The sequence below is a fragment of the Daphnia pulicaria genome, chromosome 6 (assembly GCF_021234035.1).
Source record: "Daphnia pulicaria isolate SC F1-1A chromosome 6, SC_F0-13Bv2, whole genome shotgun sequence".
NCBI classification, from domain to species: domain Eukaryota; kingdom Metazoa; phylum Arthropoda; class Branchiopoda; order Diplostraca; family Daphniidae; genus Daphnia; species Daphnia pulicaria.
Genome location: NC_060918.1, coordinates 15,092,943 through 15,106,752, shown reverse-complemented (window position 1 = coordinate 15,106,752; position 13,810 = coordinate 15,092,943).

Genomic DNA, 13,810 nt, shown 5'->3' with positions numbered 1-13,810 from the left:
GCCAGAGCACGCCAGAGCACGCCAGTGCACACCAGTGCAAGCAAGTGCACGCCAATGCACGCCAGAGTACTGCCAATGCACGCCAATGCACGCCAATGCACGCCAATTCACGCCAGAGCACGCCAGTGCACGCCAATGCACGCAAGAGCACGCCAATGCACGCCAGAGAACGCCAGTGCACGCCAATGCACGCCAATGCACGCCAGTGCACGCCAGAGCACGCCAGTGCACGCCAATGCACGCCAGTGCACGCCAGAGCACGCCAGTGCACGCCAATGCACGCCAGAGCAAACCAGTGCACGCCAGAGCACGCCAGAGCACGTCAGTGCACACCAGTGCACACCAGAGCACGCCAGAGCACGCCAGAGCACGCCAGAGCACGCCAGAGCACGCCAATGCACGCCAATGCACGCCAGAGCACGCCAGTGCACGCCAATGCACGCCAGTGCACGCCAGAGCACGCCAGTGCACGCCAATGCACGCCAGAGCAAACCAGTGCACGCCAGAGCACGCCAGAGCACGTCAGTGCACACCAGTGCACACCAGAGCACGCCAGAGCACGCCAGAGCACGCCAGAGCACGCCAGAGCACGCCAATGCACGCCAATGCACGCCAGAGCACGCCAGTGCACGCCAATGCACGCCAGAGCACGCCAATGCACGCCAATGCTTGCAAGAGCACGCCAGTGCACGCCAGAGCACGCCGGAGAACGCCAGAGCACGCCAGAGCACGCCAGAGCACGCCAGAGCACGCCAATGCACGCCAATGCACGCCAGAGCACGCCAGTGCACGCCAATGCACGCCAGAGCACGCCAATGCACGCCAATGCTTGCAAGAGCACGCCAGTGCACGCCAGAGCACGCCGGAGAACGCCAGAGCACGCCAGAGCACGCCAATGCACGCCAGAGACCGCCAGAGCACGCCAGTGCACGTCAGTGCACGCCAGTGCACGTCAGTGCACGCAAGAGCACGCCAGTGCACGCCAATGAACGCCAGAGCAAGCCAATGCACGCCAATGAACGACAATGCACGCCAATGCACGCCAGAGCACGCCAATGCACGCCAGAGCACGCCAGTGCACGCCAATGCACACCAGAGCACGCCAGAGAACGCAGTTGCACGTCAATGAACGCCATAGCACGCCAATGCACGCCAGTGCACGCCAGTGCACGCCAGAGCACGCCAGAGCACGCCAGAGCAACCCCAGTGCACGCCAGAGCACGCTAGAGTACGCTAGAGCACGCCAGTGCACGCCAGAGCACTTCAGTGCACGCCAATGCACGCCAGTGAACGCCAGAGCACGGAAATGCACGCCAATGCACGCCAGTGCACGCCAATGCACGCCAATGCACGCCGATGCACACCAATGCACGCCAAAGAACGCCAGTGCACGTCAATGAACGCCATAGACCGCCAGTGAACGCCAGTGTACTCCAGAGCATGCCAATGCACGCCAGTGAACGCCAGAGCACGCCAGTGCACGCTTATGCACGCCGGTAAACACCAGAGCACGCCAGTGCACGCCAGAGCACGCCAGTGCATGCCAGAGCACGCCAGAGCACGCCAGAGCACGCCAGAGCACGCCAATGCACGCCAATGCACGCCAGAGCACGCCAATGCACGCCAATGCACGCCAGTGCACACCAGTGCACGCCAGAGCACGCCAGAGCACGCCAGAGCACGCCAGTGCACGCCAGAGCACGCCAGTGCACGCCAATGCACACCAGAGCACGCCAGAGAACGCCAGTGCACGTCAATGAACGCCATAGCACGCCAATGCACGCCAGTGCACGCCAGTGCACGCCAGAGCACGCCAGAGCACGCCAGAGCACACCAGTGCACGCCAGAGCACGCTAGAGTACGCTAGAGCACGCCAGTGCACGCCAGAGCACTTCAGTGCACGCCAATGCACGCCAGTGAACGCCAGAGCACGGAAATGCACGCCAATGCACGCCAGTGCACGCCAATGCACGCCAATGCACGCCGATGCACACCAATGCACGCCAAAGAACGCCAGTGCACGTCAATGAACGCCATAGACCGCCAGTGCACGCCAGTGTACTCCAGAGCATGCCAATGCACGCCAGTGAACGCCAGAGCACGCCAGTGCACGCTTAAGCACGCCGGTAAACACCAGAGCACGCCAGTGCACGCCAGAGCACGCCAGTGCATGCCAGAGCACGCCAGTGCACGCCAGAGCACGCCAATGCACGCCAATGCACGCAAGAGCACGCCAGTGCACGCCAATGCACGCAAGATTACGCCAATGCACGCCAGTGCACGCCAATGCACGCCAGAGAACGCCAGAGAACGCCAGTGCACGTCAATGAACGCCATAGCACGCCAATGCACGCCAGTGCACGCCAGAGCACGCCAGAGCACGCCAGAGCACGCCAGAGCACGCCAATGCACGCCAATGCACGCCAGAGCACGCCAATGCACGCCAATGCACGCCAGTGCACACCAGTGCACGCCAGAGCACGCCAGAGCACGCTAGAGCACGCCAGTGCACGACAATGCACGCCAATGCACGCCAGAGCACGCCAGTGCACGCCAGAGCACGACAGAGCAGGCCAGAGAACGCCAGTACACGCCAGAGCACGCCATAGCACGCCAGTGCAAAACAAAAAGTTTTAGAAAAACGCACATCACAGCACTTGAATTTTTTTTAAATTATTCAACTTATTTGAGTTTTTTTGTCGGGTAGTGGAGTTCTATTGTCAAGCACTTGAGTTCTGCATAGCAGAGCACGCCAGAGCATGCCAGTGCACGCAAGTGCACGCCAGAGCACGAAAAAGCACGCCAGAGCACACTAGTACACGCCAGAGCACGTAAGAGCACGCCAGTGCATGCCAGTGCACGTTAGAGCACGCCAGAGCACGCCAGTGCACGCGAGATTACGCCAGAGCCCGCCAAAGCACGCCAGTGCCTGCCAGTGCACGCCAGAGAACGCCAGAGCACGCCAGAGCACGCCAGAGCACGCCAGTGCATGCCAGTGCACGCCAGAGCACGCCAGAGCACGCCTAAGCACGCCAGAGCACGGTAGAGCACAGCAGAGAACAGCTGAGCACTTGAAGTTGCTATAATATTTATTTCTCTTGTTAAAACCATTTTTTAATTACAGGATGTGTAAATCAATGTCCAATACACCATTTTAAGTCTATTGAATCAAAAAATTTATAGAGCAATTCATGAACAAAAAGTTTTAGAAAAACGCACATCACAGCACTTGAATTTTTTAAAAATATTCAAGTTATTTTAGTTCTTTTGTCGGGTAGTTGAATTCTATTGTCAAGCACTTGAGTTCTGCATAGCAGAGCACGCCAGAGAACGCCAGTGCACGCCAGAGCACGACAGAGCACGCCAGAGCACGCCAGTACACGCCAGAGCACGCCAGAGCACGCCAGAGCACGCCAGTGCACGCCGGAGCACGCCAGTGCATGCCAGTGCACGCCAGAGGACGCCAGTGCACGCCAGAGCACGCCAGTACACGCCAGAGCACGACAGAGCACGCCAGAGCACGCCAGTGCACGCCAATGCACGCCAGAGCACGCCAGTGCACGCCACAGTACGCCAGTGCACGCCACTGCACGCAAAAGCACGCCAATGCATGCCAGTGCACGCCAGTGCACGCCAGAGCATGCCAGAGCACGCCAGTGCACGCCAGTGCATGCAAGTGCATGCCAGTGCATGCCAGTGCACGCCAAAGCACGCCAGAGCACGCCAGAGCATGCCAGTGCACGCCAGTGCACGCAAGAGCACGCTAGTGCACGCCACTGCACGCAAAAGCACGCCACTGCACGCCAGTGCACGCCAGAGTACGCCAGTGCACGCCACTGCACGCAAAAGCACGCCAATGCACGCCAGTGCACGCCAGAGCACGGCAGAGCACGGCAGAGCACGCCAGTGCACGCCAGTGCAAGCCAGTGCTTGCCAGTGCATGCCAGTGCATGCCAGTGCATGCCAGTGCATGCCAGTGCATGCCAGTGCATGCCAGTGCATGCCAGTGCATGCCAGTGCATGCCAGTGCATGCCAGTGTATGCCAGTGCTTGCCAGTGCACGCCAGAGCACGCCAGAGCACGGTAGAGCATAGCAGAGAACAGCTGAGCACTTGAAGTTGCTATAATATTTATTTCTCTTGTTAAAACCATTTTTTAATTACAGGATATGTAAATCAATGTCCAATACACCATTTTAAGTCTATTGAATCAACAAGTTTATAGAGCATTTCATGAACAAAAAATTTTAGAAAAACGCACATCACTGCACTTGAATTTTTTAAAATTATTCAAGTTATTTGAGTTCTTTTGTCGGTTAGTGGATTTCTATTGTCAAGCACTTGAGTTCTGCATAGTAGAGAACGCCAGAGCACGCCAGTGCACGCCAGAGCACGCCAGAGCACGCCAGTACACGCCAGAGCACGCCAGAGCACGCCAGTGCATGCCAGTGCACGCCAGAGCACACCAGTGCATGGCAGTGCACGCCAGTGCACGCCAATGCACGCCAGAGCACGCCAATGCACGCCAGAGCACGCCAGTGCATGCCAGAGTACTCCGGTGCACGCCAATGCACGCCAAAGCACGCCAATGCACGCCAGTGCACGCCAGAGCACGCCAGAGCACGCCAAAGCAAGCCAGTGCACGACAGAGCACACCAGAGCACGCCAGAGCACGCCAGAGCACGCCAGTGCATGCCAGTGCACGCAAGAGCACGCCAGTGCATGCCAGTGCACGCCACAGCACGCCAGAGCACGCCAGTGTACGCCAGACAGTGCACCCCAGTTTACGCCAGAGCACGCAAGAGCACGCAAGAGCACGCCAGTGCACGCCAGTGCATGCCAGTGCACGCCAGAGCACGTCAGAGCACGGTAGAGCACAGCAGAGAACAGCTGAGCACTTGAAGTTGCTATAATATTTATTTCTCTTGTTAAAACTATTTTTTAATTATAGGATGTGTAATTCAATGTCCAATACACCATTTTAAGTCTATTGAATCAACAAATTTATAGAGCATTTCACGAACAAAAAGTTTTAGAAAAACGCACATCACAGCACTTGAATTTTTTAAAATTATTCAAGTTATTTGAGTTCTTTTGTCGGGTAGTGGAGTTCTATTGTCAAGCACTTGAGTTCTGCATAGCAGAGCACGCCAGAGCACGCCAGTGCACGCCAGTGCACGCCAGAGCACGACAGAGCAGGCCAGAGCACGCCAGTACACGCCAGAGCACGTAAGAGCACGCCAGTGCATGCCAGTGCACGCCAGAGCACACCAGAGCACACCAGTGCACGCCAGAGCACGCCAGAGCACGCCAGAGCACGCCAGTGCCTGCCAGTGCACGCCAGAGCACGCCAGAGCACGCCAGAGCACGCCAGAGCACGCCAGAGCACGCCAGAGCATGCCAGAGCACGCCAGAGAATGCCAGTGCACGCCAGTGCACGCAAGAGCACGCTAGTGCACGCCACTGCACGCAAAAGAACGCCAATGCACGCCAGTGCAGGCCAGAGTACGCCAGTGCACGCCAGTGCACGCAAAAGCACGCCAATGCACTCCAGTGCACGCCAGTGCACGCCAGTGCATGCCAGAGCACGCCAGTGCATGCCAGAGCACGCCAGAGCACGCCAGTGCACGCAAGTGCACGCCACAGCATGACAAAGCACGCCAGAGCACGCCAGTACACGCCAGAGCACGTCAGAGCACGCCAGTGCATGCCAATGCACGCCAGAGCACGCCAGAGCACGCCAGAGCACGCCAGAGCACGCCAGTGCACGCCAGAGCATGCCAATGAACGCCAGAGCACGCCAGTGCACGCCAGAGTATGCCAGTGCACGCCAATGCACGCCAATGCACGCCAATGCACGCCAGTGCACGCCAGAGCACGCCAGAGCACGCCAGAGCACGCCAATGCATGCCAATGCACGCCAGAGCACGCCAATGCACGCCAGTGCACGCCAATACACGCCAGTGCACGCCAGAGCACGCCAGTGCACGCCAAAGATCGCCAGTGCACGCCAGTGCACGCCAGAGCACGCCAGAGCACGCCAGTTCACGCAAGAGCACGCCAGACTACGGTAGAGCACAGCAGAGAATAAAACTTGAAGTTGCTATAATATTTATTTCTCTTGTTAAAACCATTTTTTAATTACAGGATGTGTAAATCAATGTCCAATACACCATTTTAAGTCTATTGAATCAACAAATTTATAGAGCATTTCATGAACAAAAAATTTTAGAAAAACGCACATCACTGCACTTGAATTTTTTAAAATTATTCAAGTTATTTGAGTTCTTTTGTCGGGTAGTGGAGTTCTATTGTCAAGCACTTGAGTTCTGCATAGAAGAGCACGCCAGAGCACGCCAGTGCACGCCAGTGCACGACAGAGCACGACAGAGCACGCCAGAGCACGCCAGTACACGCCAGAGCACGCCAGAGCACGCCAGTGCATGCCAGTGCACGCCAGAGCTCGTCAGTGCATGCCAGTGCACGCCAGAGCACGCCAGTGCATGGCAGTGCACGCCAGTGCACGCCAATGCACGCCAGAGCACGCCAGAGCACGCCAGAGCACGCCAGTGCACGCCAGAGTACTCCGGTGCACGACAGAGCACACCAGAGCACGCCAGAGCACGCCAGTGCACGCCAGAGCACGCCAGAGCACGCCAGAGCACGCCAGTGCACGCCAGACAGTGCACCCCAGTGCAAGCCAGAGCACGCCAGAGCACGCAAGAGCACGCCAGTGCATGCCAGTGCACGCCAGAGCACGTCAGAGCACGGTAGAGCACAGCAGAGAACAGCTGAGCACTTGAAGTTGCTATAATATTTTTTTCTCTTGTTAAAACTATTTTTTAAAATCTAGGATGTGTAAATCAATGTCCAATACACCATTTTAAGTCTATTGAATCAACAAATTTATAGAGCATTTCATGAACAAAAAATTTTAGAAAAACGCACATCACAGCACTTGAATTTTTTAAAATTATTCAAGTTATTTGAGTTCTTTTGTCGGGTAGTGGACTTCTATTGTCAAGCACTTGAGTTCTGCATAGCAGAGCACGCCAAAGCACGCCAGAGCACGCCAGTGCACGCCAATGCACGCAAGATTACGCCAATGCACGCCAGTGCACGCCAATGCACGCCAGAGAACGCCAGAGAACGCCAGTGCACGTCAATGAACGCCATAGCACGCCAATGCACGCCAGTGCACGCCAGAGCACGCCAGAGCACGCCAGAGCACGCCAGAGCACGCCAATGCACGCCAGTGCACGCCAGAGCACGCCAGAGCACGCCAATGCACGTCAGTGCACACCAGTGCACGCCAGAGCACGCCAGAGCACGCCAGAGCACGCCAGTGCACACCAGTGCACGCCAGAGCACGCCAGTGTACACCAGTGCACGCCAGAGCACGCCAGTGCAAGCCAATGCACGCCAGAGCACGCCAATGCACGCCAATGCACGCCAGTGCACGCCAGTGCACGCCAGAGCACGCCAGTGCACGCCAATGCACGCCAGAGAACGCCAGTGCACGCCAGTGCACGCCAGTGCACGCCAGAGCACGCCAGTGCACGACAGAGCACACCAGAGCACGCCAGAGCACGTCAGTGCACGCCAGTGCATGCCAGTGCACCCCAGAGCACGCCAGTCCATGACAGTGCACGCAAGAGCACGCCAGTGCATTCCAGTGCACGCCAGAGCACGCCAGAGCACGCCAGTGCACGCCAGACAGTGCACCCCAGTGCAAGCCAGAGCACGCCAGAGCACGCAAGAGCACGCCAGTGCACGCCAGTGCACGCCAGTGCATGCCAGTGCACGCCAGAGCACGCCAGTACACGCCAGAGCACGCCAGAGCACGCCAGTGCATGCCAGTGCACGCCAGAACTCGTCAGTGCATGCCAGTGCACGCCAGAGTACGCCAGTGCATGGCAGTGCACGCCAGTGCACGCCAATGCACGCCAATGCACGCCATTGCACGCCAGAGCACGCCAGTGCACGCCAGAGTACTCAGGTGCACGACAGAGCACACCAGAGCACGCCAGATCACGCCAGTGCACGCCAGAGCACGCCAGAGCACGCCAGTGCATGCCAGTGCACGCCAGAGCCCGTCAGTGCACGCCAGTGCATGCCAGTGCACGCCAGAGCCCGTCAGTGCATGCCAGTGCACGCCAGAGCACGCCAGTGCATGGCAGTGCACGCCAGTGCACGCCAATGCACGCCAGAGCAAGCCAATGCACGCCAGTGCACGCCAGTGCACGCCAGAGCACGCCAAAGCAAGCCAGTGCACGACAGAGCACACCAGAGCACGCCAGAGCACGCCAGTGCACGCCAGTGCATGCCAGTGCACGCCAGAGCACGCCAGTGCATGCCAGTGCACGCAAGAGCACTCCAGTGCATGCCATTGCACGCCAGAGCATGCCAGAGCACGCCAGTGCACGCCAGACAGTGCACCCCAGTGCACGCAAGAGCACGCAAGAGCACGCCAGAGAACGCCAGTGCACGCCAGTGCACGCCAGTGCATGCCAGTGCACGCCAGAGCACGTCAGAGCACGGTAGAGCACAGCAGAGAACAGCTGAGCACTTGAAGTTGCTATAATATTTATTTCTCTTGTTAAAACTGTTTTTTAATTATAGGATGTGTAAATCAATGTCCAATACACCATTTTAAGTCTATTGAATCAAAAAATTTATAGAGCATTTCATGAACAAAAAGTTTTAGAAAAACGCACATCACAGCACTTGAATTTTTTAAAATTATTCAAGTTATTTGAGTTTTTTTTTCGGGTAGTGGAGTTCTATTGTCAAGCACTTGAGTTCTGCTTAGCAGAGCACGCCAGAGCACGCCAGTGCACGCCAGTGCACGACAGAGCACGACAGAGCAGGCCAGAGCACGCCAGTACACGCCAGAGCACGCCAGAGCACGCCAGTGCAAAACAAAAAGTTTTAGAAAAACGCACATCACAGCACTTGAATTTTTTAAAATTATTCAAGTTATTTGAGTTCTTTTGTCGGGTAGTGGAGTTCTATTGTCAAGCACTTGAGTTCTGCATAGCAGAGCACGCCAGAGCACGACAGCGCACGCCAGAGCACGCCAGTACACGCCAGAGCACGCCAGTATACGCCAGTGCACGCCAGAGCACGCCAGAGCACGCCAGTGAACGCCAGAGAACGCCAGTGCACGCAAGTGCACGCCAATGCACGCAAGAGCACGCCAATGCACGCCAGTGCATGCCAGTGCATGCCAGTGCACGCCAGAGCACGCCAGTGCATGCCAGTGCACGCCAGATCACGCCAGAGCACGGTGGAGCAAAGCAGAGAACAGCTGAGCACTTGAAGTTTTTATTTCTCTTATTAAAACCATTTTTTAATCACAGGAAGTGTTAATCAATGTCCAATACACCATTTAAGTCTATTGAATCAAAAAATTTATAGAGCACTTCATGAACAAAAAGTTTTAGAAAAACGCACTTCACAGCAATTGAATTTTTTAAAATTATTCAAGTTATTTAAGTTCTTATGTCGGGTAGTGGAGTTCTATTGTCAAGCACTTGAGTTCTGCATAGCAGAGCACACCAGAGCCGCCAGTGCACGCCAGAGCACGCCAGTTTACGCCAGAGCACGCCAGAGCACGTCAGTGCACGCCAGTGCACGCCAATGCACGCCAATGCACGCCAATGCACGCCAGAGCACGCCAGTGCACGCCACAGTACGCCAGTGCACGCCACTGCACGCAAAAGCACGCCAATGCACGCCAGTGCACGCCAGTGCACGCCAGAGCATGCCAGAGCACGCCAGTGCACGCCAGTGCAAGCAAGTGCATGCCAGTGCATGCCAGTGCACGCCAGAGCACGCCAGAGTACGCCAGAGCATGCCAGTGCACGCCAGTGCACGCAAGAGCACGCTAGTGCACGCCACTGCACGCAAAAGCACGCCACTGCACGCCAGTGCACGCCAGAGTACGCCAGTGCACGCCACTGCACGCAAAAGCACGCCAATGCACGCCAGTGCACGCCAGAGCACGGCAGAGCACGGCAGAGCACGCCAGTGCACGCCAGTGCAAGCCAGTGCATGCCAGTGCATGCCAGTGCATGCCAGTGCATGCCAGTGAATGCCAGTGCATGCCAGTGCATGCCAGTGCATGCCAGTGTATCCCAGTGCTTGCCAGTGCACGCCAGAGCACGCCAGAGCACGGTAGAGCATAGCAGAGAACAGCTGAGCACTTGAAGTTGCTATAATATTTATTTCTCTTGTTAAAACCATTTTTTAATTACAGGATGTGTAAATCAATTTCCAATACACCATTTTAAGTCTATTGAATCAACAAGTTTATAGAGCATTTCATGAACAAAAAATTTTAGAAAAACGCACATCACTGCACTTGAATTTTTTAAAATTATTCAAGTTATTTGAGTTCTTTTGTCGGTTAGTGGAGTTCTATTGTCAAGCACTTGAGTTCTGCATAGTAGAGAACGCCAGAGCACGCCAGTGCACGCCAGAGCACGCCAGAGCACGCCAGTACACGCCAGAGCACGCCAGAGCACGCCAGTGCATGCCAGTGCACGCCAGAGCACACCAGTGCATGGCAGTGCACGCCAGTGCACGCCAGAGCACACCAGTGCATGGCAGTGCACGCCAGTGCACGCCAATGCACGCCAGAGCACGCCAATGCACGCCAGAGCACGCCAGTGCATGCCAGAGTACTCCGGTGCACGCCAATGCACGCCAAAGCACGCCAATGCACGCCAGTGCACGCCAGAGCACGCCAGAGCACGCCAAAGCAAGCCAGTGCACGACAGAGCACACCAGAGCACGCCAGAGCACGCCAGAGCACGCCAGTGCATGCCAGTGCACGCAAGAGCACGCCAGTGCATGCCAGTGCACGCCAGAGCACGCCAGAGCACGCCAGTGTACGCCAGACAGTGCACCCCAGTTTACGCCAGAGCACGCAAGAGCACGCAAGAGCACGCCAGTGCACGCCAGTGCATGCCAGTGCACGCCAGAGCACGTCAGAGCACGGTAGAGCACAGCAGAGAACAGCTGAGCACTTGAAGTTGCTATAATATTTATTTCTCTTGTTAAAACTATTTTTTAATTATAGGATGTGTAATTCAATGTCCAATACACCATTTTAAGTCTATTGAATCAACAAATTTATAGAGCATTTCACGAACAAAAAGTTTTAGAAAAACGCACATCACAGCACTTGAATTTTTTAAAATTATTCAAGTTATTTGAGTTCTTTTGTCGGGTAGTGGAGTTCTATTGTCAAGCACTTGAGTTCTGCATAGCAGAGCACGCCAGAGCACGCCAGTGCACGCCAGTGCACGACAGAGCACGACAGAGCAGGCCAGAGCACGCCAGTACACGCCAGAGCACGTAAGAGCACGCCAGTGCATGCCAGTGCACGCCAGTGCACGCCAGAGCACACCAGTGCACGCCAGAGCACGCCAGAGCACGCCAGAGCACGCCAGTGCCTGCCAGTGCACGCCAGAGCACGCCAGAGCACGCCAGAGCACGCCAGAGCACGCCAGAGCACGCCAGTGCATGCCAGTGCACGCCAGAGCATGCCAGAGCACGCCAGAGAATGCCAGTGCACGCCAGTGCACGCAAGAGCACGCTAGTGCACGCCACTGCACGCAAAAGAACGCCAATGCACGCCAGTGCAGGCCAGAGTACGCCAGTGCACGCCAGTGCACGCAAAAGCACGCCAATGCACTCCAGTGCACGCCAGTGCACGCCAGTGCATGCCAGAGCACGCCAGTGTATGCCAGAGCACGCCAGAGCACGCCAGTGCACGCAAGTGCACGCCACAGCATGACAAAGCACGCCAGAGCACGCCAGTACACGCCAGAGCACGTCAGAGCACGCCAGTGCATGCCAGTGCACGCCAGAGCACGCCAGAGCACGCCAGAGCACGCCAGAGCACGCCAGTGCACGCCAGAGCATGCCAATGAACGCCAGAGCACGCCAGTGCACGCCAGAGTATGCCAGTGCACGCCAATGCACGCCAATGCACGCCAATGCACGCCAGTGCACGCCAGAGCACGCCAGAGCACGCCAGAGCACGCCAATGCATGCCAATGCACGCCAGAGCACGCCAATGCACGCCAGTGCACGCCAATACACGCCAGTGCACGCCAGAGCACGCCAGTGCACGCCAAAGATCGCCAGTGCACGCCAGAGCACGCCAGAGCACGCCAGTTCACGCAAGAGCACGCCAGACTACGGTAGAGCACAGCAGAGAATAAAACTTGAAGTTGCTATAATATTTATTTCTCTTGTTAAAACCATTTTTTAATTACAGGATGTGTAAATCAATGTCCAATACACCATTTTAAGTCTATTGAATCAACAAATTTATAGAGCATTTCATGAACAAAAAATTTTAGAAAAACCGCACATCACTGCACTTGAATTTTTTAAAATTATTCAAGTTATTTGAGTTCTTTTGTCGGGTAGTGGAGTTCTATTGTCAAGCACTTGAGTTCTGCATAGAAGAGCACGCCAGAGCACGCCAGAGCACGCCAGTGCACGCCAGTGCACGCCAGAGCACGACAGAGCACGCCAGAGCACGCCAGTACACGCCAGAGCACGCCAGAGCACGCCAGTGCATGCCAGTGCACGCCAGAGCTCGTCAGTGCATGCCAGTGCACGCCAGAGCACGCCAGTGCATGGCAGTGCACGCCAGTGCACGCCAATGCATGCCAGAGCACGCCAGAGCACGCCAGAGCACGCCAGAGCACGCCAGTGCACGCCAGAGTACTCCGGTGCACTACAGAGCACACCAGAGCACGCCAGAGCACGCCAGTGCACGCCAGAGCACGCCAGAGCACGCCAGAGCACGCCAGTGCACGCCAGACAGTGCACCCCAGTGCAAGCCAGAGCACGCCAGAGCACGCAAGAGCACGCCAGTGCATGCCAGTGCACGCCAGAGCACGTCAGAGCACGGTAGAGCACAGCAGAGAACAGCTGAGCACTTGAAGTTGCTATAATATTTTTTTCTCTTGTTAAAACTATTTTTTAAAATCTAGGATGTGTAAATCAATGTCCAATACACCATTTTAAGTCTATTGAATCAACAAATTTATAGAGCAATTCATGAACAAAAAGTTTTAGAAAAACGCTCATCACAGCACTTGAATTTTTTAAAATTATTCAAGTTATTTGAGTTCTTTTGTCGGGTAGTGGACTTCTATTGTCAAGCACTTGAGTTCTGCATAGCAGAGCACGCCAAAGCACGCCAGAGCACGCCAGTGCACGCCAATGCACGCAAGATTACGCCAATGCACGCCAGTGCACGCCAATGCACGCCAGAGAACGCCAGAGAACGCCAGTGCACGTCAATGAACGCCATAGCACGCCAATGCACGCCAGTGCACGCCAGAGCACGCCAGAGCACGCCAGAGCACGCCAGAGCACGCCAATGCACGCCAGTGCACGCCAGAGCATGCCAATGCACGCCAATGCACGCCAGTGCACACCAGTGCACGCCAGAGCACGCCAGAGCACGCCAGAGCACGCCAGTGCACACCAGTGCACGCCAGAGCACGCCAGTGCACACCAGTGCACGCCAGAGCACGCCAGTTCACACCAGTGCACGCCAGAGCACGCCAGTGCAAGCCAATGCACGCCAGAGCACGCCAGTGCACGCCAATAAACGCCAGAGAACGCCAGTGCACGCCAGAGCACGCCAGTGCACGCCAATGCACGCCAGAGAACGCCAGTGCACGCCAGAGCACGCCAGTGCACGCCAGAGCACGCCAGTGCACGCCAGAGCACGCCAGTGCACGCCAGAGCACGCCAGTGCACGACAGAGCACACCA